Source organism: Lampris incognitus, chromosome 8 (genome assembly GCF_029633865.1).
Source record: "Lampris incognitus isolate fLamInc1 chromosome 8, fLamInc1.hap2, whole genome shotgun sequence".
NCBI lineage: Eukaryota > Metazoa > Chordata > Actinopteri > Lampriformes > Lampridae > Lampris > Lampris incognitus.
Window position 1 is genome coordinate 40,757,659 of NC_079218.1, and position 16,355 is coordinate 40,774,013.

The following is a 16,355-nucleotide window of genomic DNA, read 5'->3' on the forward strand; positions in this document are numbered from 1 at the left end:
TGCCATCTATATGCAGACTCGTCACGGTTGTGTCGTCCGCAAACTTCAGGAGTTTAACAGATGGGTCACCTGAGGTGCAGTCATTTGTGTAGAGGGAGAAGAGTAGAGGGGAGAGCAAACATCCTTGGGGGGCGCCAGTGTTCATTGTCTGGGTGCTGGATGTGATTTTGATGTGAAGTACAGTGCTAACACTGTCAAGGCTATGGGTTTGATGCTCATTGGTAACCTTCCATGCTTAAAATTATATGTCTTTATGGTTCTGTAACTGACTTAGGAGAAATGTGGATTCTAAATGGCAAAAAACCCCAAAACTCTTAACCATGTAGATTTACAGTGTTTTAAAGCTAGTCAACATTTAATACCAGCTTATGCTGGTTACCACTTGAGAACTAAATAGAGTGTGCAATCTTATTTTGGTATGTGTTTGTATGTATGTATGTATGTATGTATGTATGTATGTATGTATGTATGTATGTATGTATGTATGTATGTATGTATGTATGTATGTATGTATGTATGTATGTATGTATGTATGTATGTGTGTGTGTGTGTATGTATGTATGTATGTATGTGTGTATGCATGTAGACCTTTCCAAAAGTCTGTAATAACTCCTGCAAGTCTCCTCTACCCCTCACTCATGCAGATCCATGGCCAGCAGGTCTGGCCACCAGAGTGTTTCTGATCCAGTTGGCTATCTGCTGGCTGAAAAAAACCTTGGCCTTAAGCGTATGAGGTGGGATCAAATGGAGTCAGTCTAGTCATCAAAAATATCAGTCTTTCCAAGCCAGAGAAGTATTTTGAGAATTACTTGGACACAAAATCCCCCGTGAGATCGGGATACTGTAACTGTGAGAATGTGAAATGTGACATTTACCAAACTACAGTAGGAACCAAACAGAAAAATTATAATTTTTGTGCAGGGCTGTAGTGGTAAATAAATGGGTAAAGCCTAACTTGTCTCTTCTGCGTTGCAATTCGATGTGCATGTTATGTTTCCATAGTAATTTTTTAACTCGTAATTATTTGGGCCTAACTAGTGTTCCCACCACCAGTTTACATATACATATAACTTTGTTAAAAAGAAACACTCAATGGTAGGGAAAGTGCTCAACAAATACAGAGCAAAATAATCCAGTGAGTCAAGTAAATTCCTTATGAGACAGTACAAGCCTGTTTCATGCCATAAGCAATCATCAGCTGTCAATAAAGCTACACAGGATTGACAGCTGATGGTTGCTTATGGCATGAAACAGGCTTGTACTGTCTCATAAAGAATTTACTTGACTCACTGGATTTTTTTCATTCCTATTTCGTTTCTGATGAAAATAAAGCTGATTGAAGTGAATATAGTTTAAAAAAAATGATGGGGTCAGTAAAATTTGTCAAGAGGTATGTAGTTTTGTAAAAAATAAAGTCTGGAAATATAATGTAATGTAGTAGTAGTAGCAGTAGTAGTGCAGTAGTAGTAGTAGCAGCAGCAGTAGTGGTAGTAGTAGTAGTAGCAGCAGTGGTAGTAGTAGTAGTAGTAGCAGCAGTAGTGGTAGTAGAAGTAGTAGTAGCAGCAGTAGTGGTAGTAGTAGTAGTAGCAGTAGTAGTGGTAGTAGTAGTAGTAGCAGCAGCAGTAGTAGTAGTAGTAGTAGTAGTAGTAGTAGCAGCAGTGGTAGTAGTAGTAGTAGCAGCAGTGGTAGTAGTAGTAGTAGCAGCAGTGGTAGTAGTAGTAGTAGTAGTAGTAGCAGCAGTAGTGGTAGTAGAAGTAGTAGTAGTAGTAGTAGTAGTAGCAGCAGTAGTGGTAGTAGTAGCAGTAGTAGTAGTAGTAGTAACAGAAGTAGTAATAGTAGCACTAGTAGTAGACCTTTATTTGTCCCCGAGGGGTAGTTGGTTCTGCTGCAGTAGCAATAAAAAAACAACAACACAATGCAAGACACACAAGCTAAAGACCACGCACACATAACCACACATAAATTAAAAAAACGACTTATAAAAACAGGAGTAACGGATGAAGTACAAAAGTTAGAACATGAGTGAAAAAGAAGAAGGGAGAACCAGGCATGGTGGTAGATGTGCTGATGCTAGCCGTACTTTACAGGCGAGCAGTATGACAGAGGGCATGACAGTGAATTTATATCCGGTAGTTTTGGCTGACGGTTGTCTGAGGCGGAAGTGGAGGGCAGGAACCTACCTTCTAAGTGCAGGAGGTTGGTAATATCAGATGTAATGGAATCTGCTTTCTCTAACAACTGTTTGTTGTACGGGTCAGACAGACTTTCCTGCCGAGTGCCGGTAGTTTTGCTACTGACTTCTGTCACCCTTGTTATTGAGTAAGCCTTGTTGTTAAAGATCTGACACAGTGCAAATGCATTTAGCCTACTGACACTTGCATAGAGTTAATTATAGCAATTGAGGATTACATCACCATATGATTTACTTTTTACCGTGTCACGAGGCTTTTACATGGCGTTCGCGATCAAGTTAAACCTGCTGTCTTACCACTGGTTTAAACCGCAAGAGAGGGAGACCCGGAAGTAGATCAGGAAACTTTAGCTGCACTAAATGGATCATAGCTACTTTACTACTACTACTTAACTACTTACTTCATTGCCTTTTATTCAACATTTATAACATGTTTCCTACTGAATATCTCTTCTGTCGTTTGTCAGCGCTTGTACCACTTAAGCACAGGGTGCTTGCTTTCATCTCTGTCTGACTCTGGATTTAGGTCAGGAGTTCCCAAACGTTTCCATGTCAAGGTCCCCCAAATAGCATTAGCTTCTGGCCGGGCCCCCCCTTTTGGCAAGATGTCTTAAAAAACCCATTGACAATACTACGGCAAATGTTAAAAAGAAGAAAAAAAAACTCCTGAATATTATTTCCTTACTTTTGTTAATGCAATGATAATGACATTCATACTACAAATTTCAATCCTTCCATTATATTTAATATTTCGTTTTTTGTTATAAAATATATTTGATCATAATATAAATAAAATTCAATTAATTTTAAAAAAAAACTTTTTTTTTAGCATTTTCCCCCATCTTCCCTCCAATTTGCTGAGGTCCCCTTGGCGTTCCCTGGCGGCCCCCTCCGGGGCCGCGGCCCCCACTTTGAAAACCACTGATTTAGGTAACAGACGAAACAAGTGATCCCAGAGCAAAATAAAGCCTCCAATCCCTCTCGGGTGTGTCCTCCGCTTTTTGCGTAGCTTACGGCGGGCACTGCGCTCGAAACTGACGAAAGAACTTCTCCGAAGAGGAACACCGGCGGACACTTTGTTCCTCGTTACCTGACTCCTCACCCCTAGGGGGCGCAGAATGACCACGTGTCCCGGTGAGCCACCTCGACACAACCAGCCATGTGATATTTGGACCAGTCGCACCGCTCGTGAACTGGGGAGGTGTTTGTAAGAGGTGCTCGCACGCACAGCACCCCGCAAATACACACAACACCCCGCAAACACGACACGCCACGTCTTTTTGTTGGTCTCTTGTTCAAAACGTGTCATTTTTTTCTGCCAAAGGTTTTGCTTTATTTTGAATACACTGCTGCTTTAATGATGGTCACACTTTTTTTTTTTTGGGTAATACAGATTTTGGTGGGCTTGAGTGTACTAGCCTGTGTGAACTATGAAATAAATACTCCAGGATGTGTGCTTGAATACTATTCCAGATTTAAAGAGGTGGGTACGTTTACCCTCCACCACACCAGTTTGTCTGATTACACATTTAAAGCTCTAAATCCGTCCATCCATTCCTTATCATCCATCCACCCATTATCTGAACTCAAGTATGGCCGAGTCACCTGACCTACATGTCTTTGGACTGTGTGAGGAAACCAGAGCCCCCAGAGGAAACCCACGCAGACACGGGGAGAACATGCAAACTCCACACAGAGACGACCCCCAAGGTTGGAGTACGCTGGGGCTCGAACCCAGGACCTTCTTGACGTGAGGCGACTGCGCTAACCACTGCGCCACCGTGCCGCCCCAGTTATTACCAATACCCACTTAATTCACTTCAGGGCCATGCATGTGGAACTGGAGTCTAATTTGAGCAGTCATTGGGTGGACGGCAATGAGACACTCCAGACAGGTCACCAGTCCATCACAGGGTCCACACACACAGCCACTCATACACCATTCACACCGATGGGCAGTTTAGATATTTCAGTTCACTTAACATACATGTCATTGGACTGCAGGATAACCAGAGGAAATGCACACACACACACACACACACGGGAAGAACATTGGGCGGCACGGTGGCCCAGTGGTTGGCGCTGTCGCCTCACAGCAAGAAGGTCCCGGGTTTGAACCCCGGGGTTGTCCAACCTTGGGGGTCATCCTAAGTTGTCCTCTGTGTGGAGTTTTCATGTTCTCCCCGTGTCTGTGGTGGGGTTTCTCCGGGTGCTCCGGTTTCCCCCCACCATCAAAAGAAACATGCATGTCAGGGTTAATACTCCTGTCTGTGCCCCTGACCGAGGCAATGGGCAAAGAGCCGGAGTCGGTCGCCGGGCGCCGCAGGAAGGCGGCGGCCCACTGCTCCCAGCTACACAGGTCACACAGCTAGGATGGGCTCATTTGCAGTAACTGAGTTTCCCCGAGGGGATTAATAAAGGAAACTTAAATTAAAACTCCCTTTTCGCCCTTTGTCTCGCTCTGACATGTACATCGGTTGCGGAAGATGTTCTTCTCGGTCAAGTATACAAGTCCAAAGGGGGAGAGATGGTGATGATGTGTATTTGAAGAGTCCTGCTCCCATTTTAAAACGTTATTTTACGTACAGTAAACAAACCCACTACCCTAAACTACTACTGAGTCTACAATGCAGACAACAATCGCCTCTCTCCCCAGGGTCTACTCCAGCCTGCGTACCCAACCTTAAACCACACGTGTACTTTCCCCTACCTGGTGTGCTCGGCGTGGGATGCTTCTCCCAGCTGGCAGAGCTTACAAGCTTCTCCCTTCAATGTTTTTCATCAAAATCCTCCAAAAGAAAAAAGAGGAAGGGTGCAAAAGCAGAGGCGCAGGGATGACAGTTGGTGTGACTGGAGTAATCCTCAGCCCGCGGTGCAGACAACCTAGTCATAACAATACACATGCACGCACAAGTATGTGCACGTCAGTAGACACAGACACACACACTTTATCACCTGGGGTTGAACCTGTCCTCGCAGGCGGTTTGTGCGAGAGTCGCAGCGAGCAGATAAGGAGGAGAATCAACTGTTTCTCCATCGGACAATCTTTGTCTGTGTGTGTGTGTGTATGTGTGTGTGTGTGTGTGTCTGCCTGTTGTCTTGTTTTATTGTCTGTCGGTCTGTGGAGGCATGCCCCAGTTCACAGACAGAAAACCTCAAACAGACAATCTGTCTCTGCCGTCATCCAGACATACACAAAACTGGGGAGAAAGGCCTGAATCTGTGTGTGTGTGTGTGTGTGTGTGTGTGTGTGTGTAAAGCTCTGAATGTGTGTGTGTGTGTGTGTGTGTGTGTGTGTGTGTGTGTGTGTGTGTGTGTGTGTGTGTGTGTGTGTAAAGCTCTGAATGTGTGTGTGTGTGTGTGTGTGTGTGTGTGTGTGTGTGTGTGTGTGTGTGTGTGTGTGTGTGTGTGTAAAGCTCTGAATGTGTGTGTGTGTGTGTGTGTGTGTAAAGCTCTGAATGTGTGTGTGTGTGTGTGTGTGTGTAAAGCTCTGAATGTGTGTGTGTGTGTGTGTGTGTGTGTGTGTGTGTGTGTAAAGCTCTGAATGTGTGTGTGTGTGTGTGTGTGTGTAAAGCTCTGAATGTGTGTATGTGTGTGTGTGTGTGTGTGTGTGTGTGTGTGTGTGTAAAGCTCTGAATGTGTGTGTGTGTGTGTGTGTCTAAAGCTCTGAATGTGTGTGTGTGTGTGTGTGTGTAAAGCTCTGAATGTGTGTATGTGTGTGTGTGTGTGTGTGTAAAGCTCTGAATGTGTGTGTGTGTGTGTCTAAAGCTCTGAATGTGTGTGTGTTTGTGTGTTTGTGTGTGCGTGTGTGTGTGTGTCTAAAGCTCTGAATGTGTGTGTGTTTGTGTGTGTGTAAAGCTCTGAATGTGTGTATGTGTGTGTGTGTGTGTGTGTGTAAAGCTCTGAATGTGTGTGTGTGTGTGTCTAAAGCTCTGAATGTGTGTGTGTTTGTGTGTTTGTGTGTGCGTGTGTGTGTGTGTCTAAAGCTCTGAATGTGTGTGTGTTTGTGTGTGTGTGTGTGTGTGGTGTTTGTGATTGTAAAGTGTGTCTCAAGTACGGGGGAGGAGGGGGGTAAGAGGGGACTGATGGGGGACAGCGGGTGGGGTGGGGGAGATTAGTGTCAGTGTTTCAGGGAGAACAATGGGGAGGTGAAATTGAATAAAGGGCCGTTTTGGGGGAAAGTTAAAGGGGGCACTTCAAATAAGTGCCGACCATTTCACACCCAAACCAATTTGTCCTGTTTTGTGTGTGTGTGTGTGTGTGTGTGTGTGTGTGTGTGTGTGTGTGTGTGTGTGTGTGTGTGTGTGTGTGTGTGTTGGGGTGGGGTGCGGGTAGGGTTGGGGGGGGGGAGGTCAGCGCCTACGGCTATGTATTGGCTTTTCTTTTGATGTGGAAAGTGGCTCCTCTTGTCTTATTTCTCCCCTGTTTATAACACATTTGCACACATTTGCCCACAGAACAACAGGGCCGTCCGAGCAGACGGCGGAGGCGCTGCCCCCAAAAACGACTCCTGCACACGCTGGGGGGGGGGGGGGGCACCGCCATCCGTGCTGGATGAGCCATCGCCGTATTGATGGGTTTTAGAGCGGCGTGCTCTGTTTGGAGGCCGGTTTGCACAGCCGGGTGGAGAAAAAAAGACAACTCCAGGGATTTTGAGAATGAACGACATTACATTACGTTACACTACTTTACATTACATTACATTACTTTACATTACATTACTTTACATTACATTACGTTACTTTACATTACATTACGTTACATTACTTTACATTACATTACATTACTTTACATTACATTACTTTACAGTCATTTAGCCGACGCTTTTACCCAAAGCGACTTACAATAAGTGCATTTAACGTAGGAAATCAGCAGAACTACTAGTCATCAGAGGTCATAAGTGCATCTAAACAAGCATCTAAGAGCAAAACCAGTGCTCAAGTAAAAGCGCAAGAAAGAGGTTTTTGTTTTGTTTTTTAAATGAGTGACTACGATAAGTGCTAAGAGCAAGTAACAGGGTAGTAGCTGTTGAAGAGGTGAGTTTCCAACCTGCGGTGAAAGATGGGCAGCGACTCGGTTACCGGGTCGATCTGCAGCAGGGGCCTCTGAGCGACGGGGCGACCAGGCGTCCCGAGGCAGCAGAGTGACGCGGTCGGGCGGGGGTGGGGGGCTCGACCTAGCGAATTTATCTATCTAGGGTAACCTATGGACATACCAGCAGATGACTGGCAGGCTGTAACGGTGCAAAACTGTATAACAATACATCAAAAATCACACACACACACACACACACACACACACAAGGCATCCCCCACCAAACTCTGATCTTAAATCCGAGTTGGTGTGTGTGTGTGTGTGTGTGTGTGTGTGTGTGTGTGTGTGTGTGTGTGTGTGTGTGTGTGTGTGTGTGTGTGCATGTGTGTGTGTATTACATACCTCCACATTGCTCCTGAGGCTGTTGTATGCCTGAGGAGAGGAATTCAACTTGCTCCTAAAATCAACCCTCCCTAACCTCAATACACACACATGCGCGCACACACACACACACACACACACACACACACACACACACACACACACACACACACACACACACACACATTCACACACGTCACATGTGAGTGACTTAAAGGCATGCAAATTGTGTGTGTGTGTGACAGCCTATCAACAGATCAGTTCGGGTGTCACTGCAGGGATATAAGTAGCTCAGGTGAGGAACAGGTGTAGACAGGGCAGGTGTAGGGATCAGAGAGGAACCTGTGTGAGAGACTGGGACAGCCACACACACACACACACACACACACACACACACACACACACATATAATACTTAAAAACAAAGGAGCAGGCTGCGGACACTGGAGGAAACCCCAGAGCGATTCAACAAACCGATGTGGTCTGACTGACAAGAGGGCAGGACGAGTGCAGAAGGAAGGAAGACTGAAAGAAAGAAAGAAAGAAAGAAAGAAAGAAAGAAAGAAAGAAAGAAAGAAAGGCAGAATGACATCATTCGTTCCTGAACACGACATGTCCCCCACTCTGTGTAGACCTCCCTACTCCCACCAGACGCTGCCGGTTCTGGGCCTGGACACCTCTGACTTCAGCCTGTACAGCCCTCCAGCTCCCCCCGACCAGAAGTCAGCAGCCCCTACATGCGCCTCTATGATGGACCCTTACCTCTGTCTCAACGGCCCAGACCAGGCGGCTCTGACGGGGACCGGGTTTCCTCTGGGTACAGCAGGCTTCTTCTCCCAGCTCTACAGCCTCCAGAGGCCTATCCACAGCGGCCGTGACGGCCCTGGGCACCCGTTCCCCGGGTCCTGGTTCTCCTTGCCTTCAGAGGATGAGCTGATGCGTCTCGTCCGACCGCCTTACTCTTATTCGGCCCTCATCGCCATGGCGATTCAGAGTGCCCCGGGCCAGCGGCTGACGCTCAGCCAGATTTATCAGTACGTAGCCAACAACTTCCCCTTCTACAGCCGCAGCAAAGCCGGGTGGCAGAACTCCATCCGGCACAACCTGTCACTCAACGACTGCTTCCAGAAGGTTCCCCGTGATGAAAACGACCCCGGTAAGACAAACTAGGCTGTTTTAACCGCGATCCGGGTTTCCACTGATTTTCTGACACTGTTAAATGCAAACCCAGAGCCTTCATGGTTTTACTGTGAGATGCTGAGTGGATGAGGCTTAACTAAAATAACATACTTAAGTCAAAATGAATTTGGATTTCAAGTTACACTTGTTTTTCTGTGTTGGTCGGTGATCCCCTATGCTGCATTAACCATCATCATATAAGAAAAGATGAACAACTTGCTAATTGTTGCTCGATCCTTCCCCTCAGGTAAAGGCAACTACTGGACCCTGGACCCAAACTGTGAGAAGATGTTCGATAATGGAAACTTCCGCCGTAAGAGGAAGAGGAAGTCGGACACCCTCGAAGACGCTGGCAAGAGAAAGGAGCCCTCCTCTTCAGCATCAGGGTCCGACTCATCAGAGCCGTGCTCTGAAAACCTCAGCGTACCCGGCAACGGTGATGAACTTTCCACATCGTGCCTCAGCAGCTTCCTGTCACATGTGGTCGCCATGGCAGCCGGTGAAAGCGGGTTACAGTCTCTTACCAGGCCCCTTTTTTCTCCAGAGGCGGATTCTCCTCCCCACCTTTCACCCCTCCCTTACTCTCAGGCCCAAACTCCCCCTCTATACCCCCACCTTCAGACCCCGCACCCCTCTTCTCCCCCCCTATACACGCCCTTCGAGGTGCCTGACGGGGAGTCGCCTGAGGAGGCTTACAACACCTCCGGCTCCCCCGGTGCGGTCGTGCCGCAGTGGGAGGGCCTCCAAGCGCCCTCCTCTCCCCCTCTCTATGACTTTACTCAACATGCCTCTACTCCTCTCTACTCCCCTCTCCAGTCGGCCCAGATCCCCTCTTCGCTCCATCAACCGCGGCCGCTGGAGACCGGCTCGCCTTCTTTGTCCACCTCTCCTCCCCCGTCCTCCCAGTCCTCCCCTTCTCCTCTGTATCCCACCCTCCCCCATTGCCAGGCCAACTCGCCCACTCTCTTTGCGTCCTCTCAGACCACAGAGTCTTCCTCCCCTCCCGTCTACACTACTTTGCAGTCGTCACAGTGCCAGCCGGAACTGCCGCCCCACGCCGAGTCCGCCTTTCCTGGATGCCTCAGTGACTCTGACCCCCTGCTCAGTAGTCTGGACTGTCTGCCCGCCCCCCAGTTTTTCAGGTTTTGATGCTTTGCAGGCTGAAATCGTGCAGTGTGGGTTTAAAGGCTGGATTTCACACACCGGTGGAGGGGTTGAATATCCAAAAAGGGTCACATAATCTGGAGCTGTGTAAATGTAGCCCGAGTGCCGGGCTGAATGTCTTTTACACTGACACACAGAATGTGATTAGTTTACAGCGGAAGCCGAACTGTATCTAAAGATCTAAATTATGGGACTGTAGATATGATGTGATGGATGGCTCTTGGTGAAGATTTGTTTTTTTCCTTTATTCATGGTGGAAAATTATTATCATTGTGTCTTCATAATGCGTTATTGTAATGAATCCTAAATTATATGTAGCGCCCAATGTGGCCTGTGGAACACAAGGGTGTGAAAGCCTTTTTTGAAATGTAAGTGAATTTCTAGAACACTTGTAATAAAGTAATGAGTTGACATAAAGAGGGTTGTTTTGCTGTTATTTCCCGTTCAAGGCAAATATAGAAGAGTAAAACACATGTGGGCAGTTTGATCCTCTCTACAGAGTATGTCAAATTATCACACAGACACACACACACACACACACACACACACACACATATATAAATACATATCTATATATACACATACACATTTTTTATATATATAGTATATATACATACACACATACACACTATATTGCTCCTGAGGCTGTTGTATGCCAAGGAGAGGAATTTAACTTGCTCCTAAAATCAACCCATATATATATATATATATATATATATATATATATATATATATATATATGTGTGTGTGTGTGTGTGTGTGTGTGTGTGTGTGTGTGTGTGTGTGTGTGTGTGTGTGTGTGTGTGTCAAAATCCTCCTGGATGCATATAATTGAATGTTAGGGGACATTGTTGTTTACATTATAAACAAAGACAAAGTCTTTCGGCGAGACTCGGTGACAGTGTGAAACCAACAGCCTGATCAGTATCAGACCGACTGTTCGCTTCAAGTCGAGAAACGAAATCAGCAGTCAGTAATTCAAGCAGCAGCGTATGTGTGTGAGTGAGAGTGTGAGAGAGAGAAAGAGAGAGAGAAAGTTGGAGAGAGGGCACATATTTAAGTATATGGTTGTGTGTGTGTGTGTGTGTGTGTGTGTGTGTGTGTGTGTGTGTGTGTGTAGATACTGCAACGCAACAGAAAAAAAATGGTGTAGAAAACAGACCTGTCAGTTAAACATGATTTTATCCCCCCCTTTCTCCCTCTATCCTTTGCTCTCTCCTGGTCTCCTCACCTCTTCACTTCTGTCCTCTCACCTCCTCCTCTCCATTTCACCCGGGTTGATTAGTTCCAAGTAAACCACACAAGAGCAAAGAGGAGGTTAAACAAAGCGGGGTTTACAAAGTGAGTGCAGCGTATAAGTCCTGGCCTCTGGCAGAGAGGAGTGATAGCTCACCCACAGTGCTTGTCTCAGCGGCCACAGGAGTCATGGCAGAGCATCAGTCAAACCGGCCCGATGCTGGCTGATGCTGCCAGCCGTTCTTACAAGCACCAACAATTGCAAAACAAGAAACTATCGCTTTGAATAAAGTCGTTTAAAGTCTCATCAACCGCTACTAACGATCTGAAATGATCATGAAACAAGTTTTATAAATCGCTAAATCACCTCATGGTGCATTCATCCATTATCCGAACCGCTTATCCTGCTCTCAGCGTCGCGGGAATGCTTGAAGCCTATCCCAGCAGTCATTGGGCGGCAGGCGGGGAGACACCCTGGACAGGCCGCCAGACCATCACAGGGCCGACACACACATTCATACCCAGGGACAATTTAGTATGGCTGATTCACCTGACCTACATGTCTTTGGTCTGTGGGAGGAAACCGGAGGCCCAGATAGAAACCCACACAGACACGGGGAGAACATGCAAACTCCACACAGAGGACGAACTGGGACTACCCCCAAGGTTGGACTACCCTTGGGCTCGAACCCAGGACCTTCTTGTTGTGAGGCGACCGTGCTAACCACTGTGCCACCGTGCCGCCTCGCCTCATGGTGCAACAAGATCATTTCACTTTAAGTTTCTTGAAATAACCTCAACAAGTCTGCTTGTCTGGTTAGATTATTTGCTGTGCACATCATCTAAAGGTGCCAGGCCAAAGGGGTCCCCGGGTACTGTCTCCAGTTTTGAGACCGGACCTCCCTTTGAAAAGAACTTCATGAGACGTGCTGAGACATCTAGAGACAAGTGTGATCTACAGTTTTTCCTCAATGACTCACAGGAGTATCGTGGACTGATCTGAATCAATTAACTCAAAAAGTACCCCGCTCATAACAATCACACTCCAGACGCCCCTCTCCCCCAGTAACGTACTTCAGCTCCTCCTGGAGGATCCCAAGGCGTTCCCAGGCCAGACTGGACATGTAGTTCCTCCAGCGAGTTCTGGGTCTACGCTGGGGGCTCCCCCGAGTTGGCCGTGCCTGGAAAACCTCCAAAGGAAGGTGCCCAGGAGGCATCCTAGTCAGATGCCCGAGCCACCTCAACTGGCTCCTTTTGACACGAAGGAGCAGCGGCTCTACTCCGAGCTCCCTCCGGATGTCCGAGCTCCTCACCCTATCTCTAAGGCTGAGCCCAGACACCCTACGGAGGAAACTCATTTCAGCCACTTGAATCCACGATGTCACCCTTTCGGGCACTACCCAAAGCTCATGGCCATAGGTGAGGGTTGGAATGAAGACTGACTGATAAATTGAGAGCTTTGCCTTCCGGCTCAGCTCCCTCTTCACCACAATGGTCCGCTACAACATCCACATTACTGCTGATGCTGCACCAATCCAATCCAATAATCTTCTCATCATCTTTAATGCAACATGTGGAGACTGAATTCTGAATTTTGCCACCTTAACCCCTCCCTTTGAAAGAAAGAGGAGCAAAATCACAGATTAATGTAAGACACCTGGCATTAAAAGTGTAATCTTAGAAGAACAGGAGGGCTCTTCAGTGTGCAATGTATGGTGAGGAGTAAATTTCATAAATTGTCATCACTGGATGATGCATGGCTCAGGAGGTAGAGCAGGTCGTCTAGTAATCAGAAGGTCGCTGGTTCAATCTCCGACTCCTGTGGAGAGCGTGTCAAAGTGTCCTTGAGCAAGACACTGAACCCCTAACTGCTCCCGATGAGCAGGTTGGCGCCTTGCGTGGCAGCCTCCTCCATCAGTGTGTGAATGGGTGAATGTGAGGCATACACTGTAAGGTGCTTTGAGTGGTCGGTGGACTAGCAAAGCACTATGCAAATGCAGTCCATTTACCACTTACTGTTAAAAAGGAAAGAAAAAAAAAGGTAAAATCGGTTGAACATATCTCGCCCCGGTGTGACGATCAGTCACCGCTGAGCTGTGAGATAGCGCGGTGTTGCCCTGTCACACCGTGAGATAAGCCGTGAGCAAATAAACTCTAATGAGTCAGCAAGGGGGAAACGGGAAGCCTCATCTGCCTGGGTGATTTGAAAAACCTAAGAGGAAGAAAAAAAGATCAACAAACACCACTTCCCTGCTCCTCCCTCTCCCCTTTCTTCTCTTCTGCTTTCTTCTTTTCGACATGGGAATCCCCCCCCCCCATCCCCCCGTGCCCCGTCCCTGTCGTCCACAGCCAGTCCCCTCTGCTTGAGCTCTGTGGACGGCTCGGGTTCCCACGGGGGGCTCGGCGCCCAGTTGAGGTATGATGGCGTCAGCGCCTTTAAGACAAAGGCACTTCCGGTTTTTCTGCTTTTTGCCGAGGCAGACGGACGCCACTCCCAGGGATCTGCTGGGACTCCAGCGTTTTTCGGGGTGAGTCAGCTCCTTTCCACCCAAGCCACAGCTACAGCTGCCGTCATGTGAGCATGTTAAGTAGACCAGGGAGAATCCAAAGATGGGATCTCCGGGCACAACCGTCATCACATAGCTCAGGTGGCTCCACGCCACCGAAGAGGGGACTGTGTCAGCAGTTATAACTTCCCACAGGGAGTAGTTGGGTCGATGGAGGCCCAGGTCTTTTGAGTATCCACAGAGAGAGAGAGAGAGGCGGGGGGGGGGGGACTGGACAGGTTTAAGGACCACCACCACTCACTTAGCAACAGCTGTTGAACACCGAGTCAGAACCACAGGATCACACACATTCTTGGCTTGGCGGGTTCGTCTCATGTGAAACGTAAGCATGAGGGTGAAGTAGAGGAGCGACATGTAGGAGGTATTCTGGGACTCTCCCTTCTTTACCGTGGATCATAAAATATCTTCAAAAAACACAAATAGGAAAAACGTGAAAATATTGGGCCTCTGCTTAAAGTATCCGAACATGAAAATGTCATACTGGCGAGAATTCGAAGTAACCATGATGGATCTGGGAAAGGGCGGCACGGTGGCGCAGTGGTTAGCACGGTCGTCTCACAGCAAGGAGATCCTGGGTTCGAGCCTCGGGGTAGTCCAACCTTGGGGGTCGTCCCAGGTCGTCCTCTGTGTGGCGTTTGCATGTTCTCCCTGTGCCTACGTGGGTTTCCTCCGGGGGCTCTGGTTTCCTCCCACACTCCAAAGACATGTAGGTCAGGTGAATCGGCCGTACTACATTGTCCCTAGGTGTGTGTGTGTTGGCCCTGTGATGGCCTGGCGGCCTGTCCAGGGTGTCTCTCCCCGCCACCCAATGACTGCTGTGATAGGCTGCAGCATCCCCGCGACCCTGAGAGCAGGATAAGCGGTTCAGATAATGGATGGATGGGTGGATGGGTGGTTCTGGGAACATGGCTTGGTTAAGTGTCCTGCATGACAGAGATTTAGCAAGGAGCACTAAGACAATGCTCAATGATCCTAACTACCCTATCCACCCAGACGTACTACTTTTGGCCTTTTCTTTAAAATGGCATTTGCAAAATGAAATTTGTACAAACGATCTTTTATCCAAAGTCCAATCAACCTCCTTTCACATTTGTAATTATTCTGCGTATTTATATGAGTGAGATGTTAAGTGTGTGACGGAGCAGCAGGGATGCTGGAGCCTATCCCAGCAGTCACAGGGCAGCAGGCGGGGAGACGCCCTGGACGGGCCGCCAGGCCATCACAAGGGCCGACACACACACACACACACACACACACACACACACACACACACACACACACACACACACACACACACACACACACACACACACACACACACACACACACACACACACACATTCATACCTAACTCCAATGTAGTATGGCCGATTCACCTGACCTACATGTCTTTGGTCTGTGGGAGGAAACCCACACGGACACGGGGAGATGTGAACATTTCATTTGATTTTAAAAACTTTAATATTACCCCCCCATTCAAACCTTGAGTCTGTATCTGTATGTGTGTGTGTGTGTGTGTGTGTATGTGTGTGTATGTGTGTGTGTGTGTGTGTGTGTGTGTCGCCCCACACGCCCATGTTTACTCAACACACGGCACACTTCAACACACACCTAAATTCATTGCATTCTGTCTCTCTTTATCTCTATTATTCACACACACACACACACACACACACACACACACACACACACACACACACACACACACACACACACACACACACACACTGAAATCAGTTCTAAATGCGCTCAGTGCAGCCGTCCTGCTGAGGTTAAGAACCTGCATTGACTACTGTTCAATAAAAGGTATAGGAAAAAGGCAAATAGCAAATAGCTAGGTCTGCATTTGTGTTTGAAAGTGTGTACATGCAAGTGTGTGTCTTTGTGTGTGTGTGTACCTTCTTGGAGACAGATGGTGCTGATCTGTGTCGAGGCCCGTTGAGGAGGCGTGGAACATAAACACAAGACACACTTATGCTGTCATTGGCCCCATCCATCAATCAATCACACACACACACACCCATTAAGACAAGTCGTATTGTCACAATAAACAAGTCAACACCAAAAACAAGACATGTGTGTGCGTGCGTGCGTGCGTGCGTACATGTGTGTGTGTGTGTGTGTGTGTGTGTGTGTGTGTGTGTGTGTAAGTGTGCGCGCAGTGTATGGCAGTTTTATTTGATGACCATCAGTCTTACTTGCTTAAAGATATTGAAAAAAATGTTTCTACATTTTCGAGCACAGATTAAAGCAGTGCAAACAAAGAATTATGGGAGAACTTGTTCCATAAGTTGTATTGACATGGTTAGAAGACTTGTTCCATAAGTTGTATTGACATGGTTAGAAGACTTGTTCCATAAGTTGTATTGACATGGTTAGAAGACTTGTTCCATAAGTTGTATTGACATGGTTAGAAGACTTGTTCCATAAGTTGTATTGACATGGTTAGAAGACTTGTTCCATAAGTTGTATTGACATGGTTAGAGGACTTGCTCCATAAGTTGTATTGACATGGTTAGAAGACTTGTTCCATAAGTTGTATTGACATGGTTAGAAGACTTGTTCCATAAGTTGTATTGACATGGTTAGAAGACTTGTTCCATA